Source organism: Coenobita brevimanus, chromosome 16 (genome assembly GCF_032717465.1).
Source record: "Coenobita brevimanus isolate Jiangsu-jjx chromosome 16, ASM3271746v2, whole genome shotgun sequence".
Taxonomy (NCBI): domain Eukaryota; kingdom Metazoa; phylum Arthropoda; class Malacostraca; order Decapoda; family Coenobitidae; genus Coenobita; species Coenobita brevimanus.
Window position 1 is genome coordinate 602,125 of NC_136969.1, and position 15,110 is coordinate 617,234.

General features: G+C 42.9%; 1 long non-coding RNA gene across 1 annotated transcript; it reads right to left on the reverse strand.

Annotated features, from left to right (window-relative positions):
- Positions 1-1,126: 1,126 nt before the first annotated feature.
- LOC145390901 (uncharacterized) lies at positions 1,127-8,484 on the reverse strand. Its single transcript, XR_013895751.1, has 4 exons — positions 8,431-8,484; positions 4,562-4,684; positions 2,810-2,959; positions 1,127-1,403 (listed from the first exon to the last, which is right to left on the reverse strand). It is a non-coding gene; the product is annotated as an uncharacterized LOC145390901 (long non-coding RNA).
- Between the last annotated feature and the right edge of the window lie 6,626 nt (positions 8,485-15,110).

Here is a 15,110-nt window from a genome sequence, read left to right on the forward strand (position 1 = left end):
TTTCTCATCACTGCTTTCAGTGAACCAACAACCTTCCTTCCCTGCTGTACCCTTTCATGCACTTCATCCCCCAACGTTCCATCCTTACTCATCACACTACCCAAGTACTTGAATGCACTCACATTCTCCATATCCTCACCATCCAACCTCACTGTACACTCTGTAACTTCATTTCTCTCAAACACCATAACTTTACTCGCTTACATTAACTTTCAGATTTCTCTTCCTACATGCTGTCCCAAATTCATTCACCAAACCTTGCAACTCCCATTCATCTTCACTCAAGAATACTGTATCATCAGCAAACAGCAACACCGGAAGCTTCCAAATCTCACCCTCATTCATTAGAGCCACCCCCACATCCATTGCCCTACCTTGCACCTCCTTTACAACCCATCCATGTATATGTTAAACAGCCATGGAGACATCACACAACCCTCATGCACAGTCTCTTGTTTTTCATCCTCCCCACATGGTTAGTAATTTGTGTCCTTGATTAACCCACCAGGTCACACAAAGTTTTTCCTAACATGTTACAAAATTCCAGGATACTTGATACCTTAATCTTGTCACAGTTGTGGTAATGTCTGAGGTGATACAGTGGCAAGTATTTATAATGGTGCCTACCTATATAACAGCAGGAACAAGCCTCTTTTAAGTGTAATGTCAACAAAAATGGTTTAGTTTTTGTTACTTTGATATTCAGTCTAAATGACTTCATTATGAAGTGTTTGTTAACACTGAGTGAAGACAGACATAGTACACAAGCCATTTTACAAACAATGTAAGCTTGGTTAAGTATGTAAAGGGGGATGCCTTCATGTGGTGTACTGGTCAGTTCCACTGCCAGGCTTTATAAACATTCCTCAGCTCCCTCCCTATCCCCAGAAAAGTGGATGGTGTGCTGTGGGAGGAGGGCAGCTTCAGCCCACAGTTCACTGAGTTCACATTTCAGATGTGCTTTAGGACACATGTGTTGTGTGGTGCTGGTGCAGGATTTGTGCATTACACTATCAAAATATAACAAATATCACCTGTAGTGCTGCCAACCAGTTGGGTACAGCCTGCAGGCAAGTACTTGTACATAATAATTACACTAACAAAATATAACAAATATCACCTGTAGTGCTGCCAGCCAGTTGGGTATGGCCTGGGCCATTCCAACAGACAGGTGCTGGTATTGTCACAAGTGCTGCAGTGAACCCCATTTTCATTGTCCCCTTCTCTCCTCTCATTGCTGCAGCCTTCAATGACCCCAGTGACCTGGATGATGCTGAAGATGGTTTGGCTGATGAAGAGGATGACGTACTGGTTGATGTTGCCGATGATGAGGGTGATGTTCCACCAACTAGCACATGCACCAGCTAAGCAGAGCAGCCACTGACCTCCCTAAGTACACAGCTCTGGAAGTGTTGGGAAAGATATTGTGAATGACAAATAAATAAATTACTACATCATTTCATCCCAACTTTTATTCACCCATCAAATTAAATAAATAAACTTAAGTGTCAAAGAAACTGTACAGTGATGCACACGAGTACATACGGGATTTTTACGTTAGGAAAAAACTGAATGAACACCAAGATTATTAACAGGAATGAACACCAAGATTATTAACAAGAATGAACACCAAGATTATTAACAAGAATGAACACCAAGATTAGTAATATGAATGAATACCAAGATTATTAACAGGAATGAACACCAAGATTATTAGCATGATTAACATTAACAAGGGACTCAAAACTGACCCCTGATGCACACCAATGTTCACGGAAAACTCATCACTCAAATCTCCATTCATTCTTACCTGGGTGTGAGCACCCACATACATAGCCATAACCACCCTAACCAGCCACTCCTGAAAGCAAAGCTTTCTCATTGCCCACTTCACCACCTCTCTAGGGACTCTGTCAAAGGCCTTTTCCAAATCACCAAAAACAAAATACAAATCCCTTTTCTTCCCAATATATTTTTCCTGAAGCTGTTGAACAATGAATATGGCATCAATGGTCCCCCTGCCTGGCATAAACCCAAACTGCATCTCAACAATATTCACTCTTTCTCTAATCATACCTTCTAGAACTCTCTCCATTACCTTCATTATCTGATCTAAAAGCTTTATACCTCTATAATTTCCTCTTTCCAGGGCATCACCCTTCCCTTTATACACATTTACAATTACACTCTCCAACCCATCACCTGGGACAACACACTCATATATAATCATATTTATCAGGCCAGTGACTAACCTCACCCCTATATTTCCTGAGGGCTTCATATTTCGGCAGTCAACCCAGACACACCTGCTGCCTTCCCCACCTTCATCCTGCCTATTGCCTCACTCACAGTAGCAGCATCAATCAAAGGCCAAGGGCCAAACACATGCAAGTATCTTGTAGGCTTCATGGGTGACTTTACACTGAGTGACAAGCCAAAGGGTTTCCTGTACACCAGGAAACCATTTACTATGCTGGGTGGTAACCATATAACCAAATTATGGTGCCTGGTGGTTTAGTAGGTAATTAAGGTGCTCCAATCAGATTGAGCCGGTGCAGGTTTATATCCAAGGGATGGTTGGGGTTTATTGCTCATGTAATGCCACTCTGGGATGAGTGAGGCTGGTCACTCTCATCTTAAATGTCAGGACCAACTGCCTAGCCCCAGGCTCCTATGCTCCTCATGGGGCAACGTAGGACTGGATGATGGATGGATGGATATAAATGATGTGACAAACAATACAACAAGTTTCACCTGCCATGAGAGGATAAAAAAAAAAAAAAAACACTCAGCCACGCTGTATACATACAAGGTTGACATGGGCTGGTTCTTGACATCCATCTCCTCCATCATGTCCTTAACGCCTGACAGACTTTCACTGAGCCCCGCCCTGTCCGTCGCCAACATGCAGCGCATCATCCCTTCACAAATATTCTTGTGGTCCTCGGCCGATACATTTCTGTGGATGAAAGTAGTTTCATGTGAGCTGGAGTGGGGTAATGGAGTTGTCCTAACCATGAGAGGGTTAAACAGCAATCTCAGGTTACTAAAAACCTGAAACAGAATACACATCCTTGGTCTCCCCCTCCCTTTCCCCCCCTCCACCTCACTCACATACACTCTCCTAGTCATTCTCTCATTCTCCATCCTCTCCACATAGCCAGACCAACTCTCCATCTCATTCTCGGTCTCCCCCTCTCCCACCATCCACCTCACTCAGATATGCTCTCCTAGTCAGTCTCTCATTCTCCATCCTCTCTTCACACCCACCTGAACATGCTGCATTCGTGTTGCTCCACTCATCCTCGGTCTCCCCCTCCCCAAATGAGTCTATCAGGTGGTGCTGCATATCTATCAATCTATCTATCTGTCTATCTATCTACTGCGTTGATCTGTGGGCAAAATGAATCTATTACGTGGTGCTGTCTCTATCTATGTATGTATCTATCTGTCTGTCTGTCTATCTACAGTACCTATCTATCTATTGCTTGACAGTGGTGAATGCAACAAAACAATGATGATTTTCCAACTCTGTCTTTGCACTGATCTGTGGCCAAAATGAATCTTTTAAACAGTGCTGTGTATCTATTTGTGCATCTATCTACCTGTATGTATCTATCTGGCTATCTATCTATCTATTGCCTGAGCAGTGAGGCACACTCCGGGCCAATTCTGTTGTCACACTGATCAGTGAGTGGGAATAAATCCATTAAGTATTGCTATCTATTCACCTATCGCTCTATCTATTTTCTAACAGTACAATATATCTATCTATCTATCTATCCATTTTTTAACACTATAATCTATTTATCTATCTACAAGATAGCTCTGATCAGTGAGTGAATATAAATGCATCAAGTGCGCCCACCATCCACTCACTCGATGTAGTGCTGCTCTCGGGTGTCTCTCCTTTCCTCTCTTCCATCCTCCATTCCTTCCATCCTCTTCTGTCTTTCTTTCCTTCATTCTTTCCTTGTCCTTCTGCCAACAGGTGACTTTACACTCCCTAATCTGACTTTCTTTCCTTCATTTTTTCCTTGTCCTTCTGCCTGTGGGTGACTCTACACTGAGTGACAAGCCAAATGGTTTCCTGTACAACAAGAAACCATTTACTATGCTGGGTGGTAACCGTATAACCAAATTTTGGCACCTGGTGGTTTAGTGGGTAATTATTGCACTCCAATCAGATTGAGCCGGTGAAGGTTTATATCCAAGGGATGGTTGGGGTTTATTGCTCACATAATGCCACTCAGGGATGAGTGAGGCTGGTCACTCTCATCTTAAATGTCAGGACCAACTGCCTAGCCCCGGGCTCCTACGCTCCTCATGGGGCAATGTAGGATTGGATGATGGATGGATAGATGGATTGCTATCTACCAATCTATCTATCTATTTTTCTAACAGTACAGTATATCTATCTATCTATCTATTTTTAACACTACAATCTATCTATCAATCCACCTACCAGACAGCTCTTTCTATATATCCCCTTAGGGTGCTGTCTATACTGTAATATAAAACCCAGGCCAAATATAAATAAACAATACACTGCTTCCCTTACCTGGTACATGGTATTAAATCCAGGACGGTCAGGGTCGTGGAATATGCAGGATGTAGGGAGAATTAACACATCTAAATCGCCTAGTCCTTCCTGCAATCCACAGCACCACACCACACCATACATCTGGTAAGAAGTCATCATCAGCATCACCATCATTATCACTATCATCATCATCACTATTATCACTATCATCATCATCATCAGTATTATCCACATCATCATCATTATCATCATCATCATTTACATCATTGTCATCATCATTATCACTATCATCATCATCATCATCAGTATTATCTGCATCATCATCATCATCATCATCATCATTTACATCACTGTCATCATCATTATCACTATCATCAACATCATCACTATTATCACTATCATCATCATCATCATTTACAGCATTGTCATCATCATTATCACTATTATCACTATCACCATCATTTACATCATCATCATTATCATCATCATTATTATCATCACCATCATTATCACTAACATCATCATCATCACTGTTATCACTATCATCATCATCATCACTATTATCACTATCATCATCATCATCGTTATCTTCATCTTCATCGTCATCATCATCATCTTCATTATTTCTTCACAATACAGTGATGACCAATGCAAATACCACACATTCCACTATCTAATCTATCTATCTATCTATCTATTGCCAGACACCTTAATACTGTAAGGAGCAGCCACAAATAAATCACCTCCATGTCACCTTATCCTGTCATTTAGCTATATTCCCTCCAACTGACATCCCCCTCTCTTATATATCCCCACTCCAGCCCTCCACCTCATCCTTGGTTTCCCTCTCCTCTCCCCTTCCACAGATAGACAGATAGATGGATAGACAGCTGAAGTCTTTATAAACTATACAATACAAATATGGTGCTAGTCACAAAGAAGTGCTAGCCAAGAAACCAATGACTTTCTCTGCCACTGAGCTACATAAGTATGAAAATCTGGGCCAAGTTAAGGTGAAAGGAGTATAGTAAGAGGTGTAAGGTCTGTGTGGTTTATGTCTATCTATTTATCTATTGCCAGACGCCTTAATCCCATACGGGGTGGCCACAAACAAATCGCCTTCATGTCGTCCTCTCCCTTGCCATTTCACTGCCCTGCTCCCAGCTCACACCCCCCTCTCTCATATCCCTCTCCACTCCATCCCTCCATCTCATTCTTGGGCTCCCCCTCCCTCTCCCCCCCTCCACCTCACTCACATACACTCTCCTCATCAGTCTCTCACTCTCCATCCTCTACACATAGCCAAACCACCTCAGTGTGTTTCTCCTAACACTTCCTATCACACCCACCATATCTGCCTAAACCTGGACACAACTGCCACCACCTCCTGCTTTGCTGTTCTCTGACAGTGTACGTGCTTCCAGTAGGGGTATGACTCTCCCCTTCCTCCCACTCCATCTCCCAAACCCTCCTTGTAGAACCCTGTGGATGTAAAATTGGCGTACGATCGGTGTGAGATTTAAATCTGTCAGGGTGAGACTTGCATAAGATCTAAACTGTCTCAACCCTGGGGATGTAAAATTGGCCTAAGAACCTGCTGGCGTAAGATTGGTGTGAGATTTTAACCTGTTGGGGTAAGATTTGCATACGACCTAAACTATCTACAGTATTCTATCTAAACCCAGACGCATAATCCTGCAAGGGGTGGCTGTATGTCTTTAAGTTGGTTGTTTTACGGGGAGGGGTACTAACCCTCCGCCAACCCACTTGCTGACACGTAGGGAACATGCATGGGTTGGTTATATGGTTACCACCCAGCGTTGTAAATGGTTTCCTGGCTTACAGGAAACCATTAGGCTTGTCACTCAATGTAAAGCCACCTGTAAAGGAAAGAAAAGTAATAAAATGGGACAGGAAAGATGGGAGAAATAAGAAGAGAGGAGGACTGACACAGAAAGAGAATGATAAAGGTGAAGGAAGATGTAGGCAGCACTACATCAAGTGTGTGGATGATGGTGAGAAATAGGAAGATGGGAGGATAGACATGAAAAAGAATGATAAATGTGAAGGAAGAAGTAGACAGCACTACATCAAATGAGTGGATGATGGTGAGAAATAGGAAGATGGGAGGACAGACATGAAAAATGTGAAGGAAGAAGTAGACAGCACTACATCAAATGAGTGGATGGTGGTGAGAAATAGGAAGATGGGAGGACAGACATAGAAAAAGAATGATACTCGTAAATGTGAAGGAAGAAGTAGGCAGCACTATATCAAATGAATGGATGATGGTGAGAAACTGGAAGATGGGAGGACAGACATGAAAAAGAATGATAAATGTGAAGGAAGAAGTAGGCAGCACTACATCAAATGAGTGGATGATAGTCACCACCATCTATCACGTAACCTGTGGCATAATAGCTGCGTAAGATCAAAGTCTCCATGCGTAAAATCTGCGTAAGACGGGGGATGTGTGGACTAACATATGAAGAAGATTAAGAAGAATGACATAAGATCACTTGGGAGTATTTCTGTCTTAACAAGTGTACTTCAGATTATCACTGACTGTATCTTAGTACATTATTACATAGCACATTTATACATCTTATCTACCTTAATGTTTTTTTATTTCTAGATTTTTTTTTATGCTAGGAAGAAGGAACCAAAGGCCACAAGCCCGCAATTACTGTTCTTTCCAAGAGAAAAACAAAATACAAGAGAGCGCCAAATTCAAGATCCGATCATTTCGAGATGCCAGGACACACTGCGTTTGAAAGCCTGGAGATCGTAGGAAGCAGGAAGTACAGACAGAGGGAGGCAGTTCCAGAGCTGACCTGTTGCATAAATGAAGGACTGGGAGTAACGGTTAACTCTTGCATTAGAGAGATGGACAGAAAAGGGATGCGATGAGATGCCTCACACTGGCTGAGAAGAGAGGGGAGGGAGAGAGGGGAGGGAGGGAGGGAGAGAGGGGAGGGAGGGAGGGAGGGAGAGAGGGAGGGAGGGGAGGGGAGGAACCACTGAGATCTATCTATCAATCTATTGCCAGATGCCTTAATCCCGTTTGGGGTGGCCACAAACAAATCGCCTCCACGTCGCCCTGTCCCCTGCCATTTCACTGCCCTGCTCCCAACTCACATCCCCCTCTCTCATATACCTCTCCACCCCATCCCTCCATCTCATCCTCGGCCTCCCCCTCCCTCTTCCCCCCTCCACCTCACTCACATACACTCTCTTCGTCAGTCTTTCACCCTCCATCCTCTCCACATGGCCAAACCACCTCAGTGTGTTCCTCATAACGCTTCCTATCACATTCACATCCACACCACAACGCTCCTTTATATCCTCATTCGTCAGCATGTCTCTCCATGTGACTCCACAGGCTTCTCTTAAATAACTCATTTCCACTGCTCTCACTCTTGACTTGTGTCCTTCCAACAACGTCCAAGCTTCACTTCCATACGTTAGAGTTGGTATCACAATATTGTCATGTAGTAACTTTTTCACTTCCATGCTCACTTCCGTTTCTTTTCACTGCTTTCAAAGAACCAGCAATCTTTCTTCCCTGCTGTACCCTTTCAAGCACTTCACCCTCCAAATCTCCATCCTTACTCAACACACTACCCAAGTACCTGAGATACTGGTGTTTATTAGAAGCCTCGAAACACATACCGGTACGTATATACTGTGTTGTTGTGACAGGTGTGGGGGTGAGGGAGCTCTCTCTCTCTCTCTTTCTCTCTCTGGATCATTTACCCAAGCAATCTATCCACCTATCAAATCTTATATTCAGTGTATCTGCACATGCCACTCTATGTACCTACCTACCTACCTACCTAACTATTTATCTATGGTATATAATTCATCTATCTATCTACAGTACTCACCCAGCCACAACAGATGTTCCGCGGTTTCCAGTTTAACTTTAATGCATCAGCGGCTCTTGGCAGTTCTTCAACCACAGACAGCAAATCAGCCCTAAGGTGGGGAGGGGGAGACTGAGGATGAGTGGAACAACATAAATGCAAAATATTCAGATGGGTGTGAAGACAGGGTGGAGAATGAGAGACTAACTAGGAGAGTGGGTGTGAGTGAAATGGAGAGGAGGGAGGGAAATAGGGAGGTGGAGACTGAGGATAAGTGGAGCAACACCTCACATAAACTGAAATAATAATAATGATAATAATAATAATAAATAATAATAATAATAATAATAATAATAAAGATAATAACAATGATAATAATAATTATCTATCTATCCACTGCCAGATAACTTATTCCCGTACGGGGTGGCCACAAACAAATTGCCTCCACGTCACCCTGTCTCCCATCATTTCACTACCCTGCTCCCAGCTCACACCCCCCTCCCTCATATACCTCCACACTGCATCCCTCCATCTCATCCTCAGCCTCCCCCTCCCTCTCTCCCCCTCCACCTCACTCACATACACTCTCTTCATCAGTTTCTCACCCTCCATCCTCTCCACATGGCCAAACCACCTCAGTGTATTCCTCCTAACGCTTCCTATCACATCCACATCCACACCACAACGCTCCTTTTCATCCTCATTTGACAGTCTGTCTTTCCATCCACAGGCTCCTCTCAAATAACTCATTTCCACTGCTCTCACTCTTGACTTGTGTCTTTCCAACAACGTCCAAGCTTCACTTCCATATGTTAGAGTAAGTATCACAATACTGTCATGTAGTAACTTTTTCACTTCCATGCTCACTTCCCTGTTTCTTATCACTGCTTTCAAGGAACCAGCAACCTTTCTTCCTTGTTGTACCCTTTCAAGCACTTCACCCTCCAAACTTCCATCCTTACTCATCATACTACCCAAGTACTTAAACGCACTCACATTTTCCATTTCCTCCTCATCCAACCTCACTGTACATTCACTGACTTTACCCCTCTCAAAGACCATCCCTTTACTCTTCCCAACATTTACCTTTAGATTCCGTTTCTTACACACTCTCCCAAACTCATCCACCAAGCCTTGCAGCTTCCCTTAATCTTCACGTAACAACACAGTATCATCTGCAAACAACAGTACAGGGAGTTTCCAAACACTGCCCTCCCTCTTAAAGACCACTCCAACATCCACTGCCCTACCTTATATCTCTTTTATAACCCCATCCATATAAAGATTGAACAACCATGGGGACAAAACACATCCCTGTTTCAATCCAACATTCAAACAGAAAAATTCACTCAGTCCACTATCCACACACACTGCAGCCTTAGCACCCTCATATATACTCTTCACGGCCTTCAACAACTTCCCATTTGCTCCATATATTCTTAATACTTTCCACAATCCTTGTCTATCCACCTTGTCATATGTTTTCTCCAAATCCATGAAGGCCGCATACAACTTCTTATTCTTCTCTAGAAACTTTTCCACTAAAGACCTAAGAATAAATATCTGATCTACACAACTTCTTCCTTTCCTAAAAGCTCCCTGTTCTTCTCCAACTAATTCCTCTGTTTTTTCTCTAACTCTGTCAAGAAGTATCCTATCATATACTTTTCCTACTACACCCAGAAGACAAATACCCCTGTGATTACCACACACTTCTTTTTCCCCTTTTCCTTTGTACAGGGGAATAATTATACCTGACTTCCAATCCTCTGGGACGCTACGTACCTCCCCAGCCAATCTGCACACACACCCCATACCTATTCTAACACTATCTATCCCCCAAGCTTCAGCATTTCACCACACACTCCATCAGCTCCTCAGGCTTTCCCCATTTTGACTTGCTTCACTGTTTCCCATACTACCATCCTACTGATAGCTTCCTCCCTTCCTCCTTCTCCCAGCCACTTATACTTGCGTTACTTATATCCTCTATGTTCAACAATTCCTTAAAGTGCTCTCTCCATCTCCTCACTTTTTCTCCCTTCTGCACTATCAGTCTACTATTCTTATCTTTCACTCCCTGATTAACTTCTTTATCACCCTGTCTAACTCTTTTTACCTCTTTCCAGAACACTTTCTTACATTCCCTCCACTTTACACTCAAATTCCTTCCAAAGTCCTCATCCACTCTCTTCTTAGTCTCTCTTACTAATCTTTCACCTTTCTCTTCCTCTCTACATATATATAACTCTTTCTTCCATCTCTCAGCTTCCTCCATACCCTGCTTTCCATCCACTCACTGTAAGCTTTCTTCTTTTGTGCCACAGCCTGTCTCACCTCTTCATTCCACCATGCTGTTCCTTGCACCCCCTTTCGTCTTCTCTGCACCCCACATGCCACCTCATATTTTGCACAGATTTCTTCTGTGAATATCTTGCACACACCTTCCACCTCCCCCGTCTGCTCCAAATCGTATTTACCCAATTACTCCTCCACTTCTCTCTTATATTCTGCCTTTTTTTCACCCTCTTGCAACTTTTCCACCCTCCTTGTATGGACTACTTCCTCCTGTCCTTCCCTCCTATTCCTTCATTGGATTTGAACCTTGACTTTCACCACCACCAAGTGGCAGTCAGAAAGTCCACTCCCCCAACCTCTATATGGTTTTGTATCCATTACACACCTTCTCATCCTATCATCCACACACACATAATCAATCACTGCCTTTCGTTCATTCAGTTCACCACCCACCCTTCTCATCACTCGCCACTTATACCTGTGAACTATTTTGTGCCTAAAGAGGGTATTGGCGATCACCAACCCCTTCCCCACACAAATGTCCACTAGAGCACTGCCATTCTCATCCACTTCTGCAGTCACGCCCTACTTACCAACTACTCCATCCACCTTCACATTCCCTACTTTTCCATTCATATCTCCAATCAAAAACACTCTCTCATTCCTTTCAAATTTTTCCATGCATGCTTCCACATTTGCCCAGAACTCTTCTTTCACTTGTTTGCATGATCTTGTGTTGGCACGTACATACACACAACTGCCCACATTTGTAGCCCTACTTTCAGTGTTGCCCACACAATCCTTGAGCCGGCAGATCCATACCTTCTTATATTCTCCTTCCATCTCTGGCACACAACAATATATATATACTCACTCTTTTGCCCTCTCATCTTCACCTACTCACGTGTATATACCCCATCCATACTCCCACTTTCAGCTATTCCATTTATGTCCACTCTTGCAGCCTCATGCACCTGGACAATCTCTCTTTCTATCACCTCATTATTTGCACCCCTTACATTCCATGTTGCAATCCATTCCATGTCCTTTGATTGGTCCTCAGTCATCACCTGTTGGTCAGTCCTGGTCCAAGGCTTCTTGTTTGTATTTTTACTTAATGTAGTTGTTTTTCAGGGAGGGGCACTAACCCTCTGCCGACCCATTTGTTGTCATGTAGCGAACACGTGTTGGTTGGTTATATGGTTACAATCCAGCACTGTAAATGATTTTCTGGTTTACAGGAAATCATTTGGCTTGCCACTCAACACAGAGCTACCCTAAAATGGCATACCACAACACTATGTGGGTAGATGATGGGCATCCCCATTGACCAAACCTAATACTGTAATAATAATAAAACGAAACAAATACTGTAATGTGAAAAGTTACCCTCCTACGTTCTTCAGAAGAGACTCCAGGCTAATCTCCTGCTCAAAATACTGCCTGGCTCTCTCTCCATGGTCCTGCTGCACCACAGTCCACTGAGAAAATAAAATAATGCTAAGTAATCTTCACATGTGTGCCTTGTCATATATAACTGTACACCCATCACAGCCAAACCTAAATTCACTGACGTTTCTGCATTTATGACAAGGGTGTGAAGTGTGCACATCATGGGTAGGATTGCAAGAGGCAGACAGAAAGACCTAGGATGAGGTCATAGAGTGTGACCTCAGCAATAAGGCTACCAGAGATTGAGCAATGTGAAAGCCGCCATGAGGTGACCAAGGCCGACGCATGCAAGCACACTGCAGCCTTTATAAATGATATGATTACCACCAGCATACTTTGGCTACCAATTATTGCTTTCACTGTTAGGTTAAGTCCCACTGGGATTGGTTTGTAAAACTGAAGAAGTTCTATATTAATTTCAAAATACTATACATCACTTTTCGCTTTTTAAACCCACTGCTTTATCAAACTATAGGTACAGTAATACCTCCATATACAATACCCCTAGATGCGATACCCCGGCTTAACAATGGGTTTTATTTTTTTTACTGATTGTGATGATAATTTAGACTAAAATTGTGTGTTTAGGTTGATTTATAAACTACTTTTAGATTACCATAATGTGTTTTAGCCATAGTTGGGGTGAACATTGTCATTTTGGGTACAGATTGCTAAGCTTGATTTTTTTCCAGGCTTATATTTAACGATTTTCAGAGTTTATTTGTTGGTTTTACTGAGTTATTTACAGGTCTTAGGCTTAGGTTAGCTTCTCTGACAGCTGTTAGGCCAGTTAGATTGGCTTTTAACTTGTTTTGGGGCTCATTTGGGTGGGTTATGGGCTTGGTTTAGGGGGGAAACCCATGACTGGTAAATGCTCCACATTACATGTTAAAAGTACCCCGATATATGATACCATGCCTAACGATGGGGTTTTACCTAACCAATTACATCGTCAAACCAGGGTATGTCTGTGATTATTATGGATGTCCTGTACTTCACTCTACTAATTTTGTTTTATTTTTCCCAAAGTTGGTGGCAGTACTGTCAAAGAAGAGGGAGAGTGGCCATGTGCAATTTGCCACAAGGGCGTGGGAAGTAATTTCATCTTGGGCAATGTTTGTGATAACTGAGTGTGTAAGAAATGTAGTGGTAGTTGAGGCAGACTGCAAGATATTGCTCATTTTATGTGTACGAAGTGTTGGGGAGAGCAGATGGAGAGTGTCAGGTGTGAAAGAATTGAACTTGCTGTTGAGTCTCTTGAGTGCATGGAAGAGTTTTGTCATTTAGGAGACACGTTATGTGCTGGAGCTGGGGCTTGAGCTAGCTCTGTGGCTAGGGTGAGAAGTGGTTGGATGAAGTTCAAGGAGCTGTTGCATCTCCTGACACTGAGAGGGCTCTCCCTGCGTGCTAAGGGATCTTTGTAGCTATGCAGCATGTGTTAGGAGTGTAATGCTGTATGGCTGTGAGAGCTGGGCAGTAAAGGAAGAGAATATTCGCAGGCTCAAACGTTCAGAAATGAGAATGAGTAGGTGGATGTGCAGTGCGTCCCTGAGTGCAAGGCCCTGGGGAGAGGGACTAGGTTTACGATATAAGAGTTGAAAGGCAGGATGGGATTGGACTGTATTGGTGTTGTGATGAGGAGAGGTAGATTGAGGTGGTTTGGGCATGTGGAGAGGAAGGGGGGATGATAACTGGGTGCAGAAAGTGCAAAATGTTAACATTGAGGGTGGGTTTGTGAGGGGTAGATCGAGAAAGATGTGGGACGAGGTCATTAAGTGTGACCTCAGGGTTAAGGGACTGAACAGGGAGGCTGCCATAGATCGAGTAGCATGGACAGCCACCATTGGGTGACCAAGGCCGATGCATGCAAGCATGTTGAAGCCCAAGAAAATGAAAACGAATGTGATTTTGGTCGTATGATCAAGAAAAAAAAAATGGTTGTGCAATTTATATTTCTGGTTGATATTTATACCAAATTCTTTTTCTTCCAAGATTCCGTTAAGTTAGGTTTGGCTGTCAAAGTTCAGTTGAGTAAAAACAAAAACAACCAAAATTGACCTAAATACCGGTACATACCCGGTACAAATTACCTAACCAAACCTAACCATGAAAGCCACCAATTCCTCTTATAGACAACTGGTACCGTGAAATACAAAGATAATAAGGAATAAGGAATGGAAATTGTGGTACCATACTTAGTACACAGTGCAGCTTGGGTCCACTCGGCTCCGAGCCTATCACAATGCAAATTTTTGTAAGATTTTTTTTTTTACATGTCCAAGTCTGGGCAAAGGCTTCAGGGCCTATTTCTCAGGGGCAGTGACCTATTCCAAGGCCCAGTAGTCCTCCTACACCTCCACATGACACCACTTCGGCGCTAACACCCACCGCCCATACTCAGTACATGCTAGGGCTGTCTCATACAGGACTGGTGTATTGGTATTAGCGGGGGCATTTTTACAACATGTCGGCAGGTCATCTGGTAGATCAGGAAAGTCGGCTTTTAGGAAATTCAAATCCTTAAACTGTTCCCTGCCTCAGCCGGGATTCAATCCTGGGTCCAGTAAAATTGCAGGCCGCCTCTCTACCGATTCAGCCACCGCCTCCCCCCCTTATAGAATTTGGTTTAAATATCAATCAAGAATATAAATTGTACAACCAAATTATATTTTTTTCTTGATCACTGGACCAAATTAACATTGGGAAAAATACAATGGCATCAGTAGTACAGCATGTAATGCAGGACATCCAAATGATATCCATTTTGCTACCAAATCCTGCTTTCGCTGCTAGGTTAGGTCTCATTAGGCTTAGTTTATAAAGCTGATGAGGCTCTACAATGGCTTCAAAATCCCTCACTTTTCACCTTTTAAACCCACTGCTTTCAATATCAGGTTTTTTATTTTATGAAAAAAAAATGTAATGATTCTCATCCTAAACTTCAGCCACCT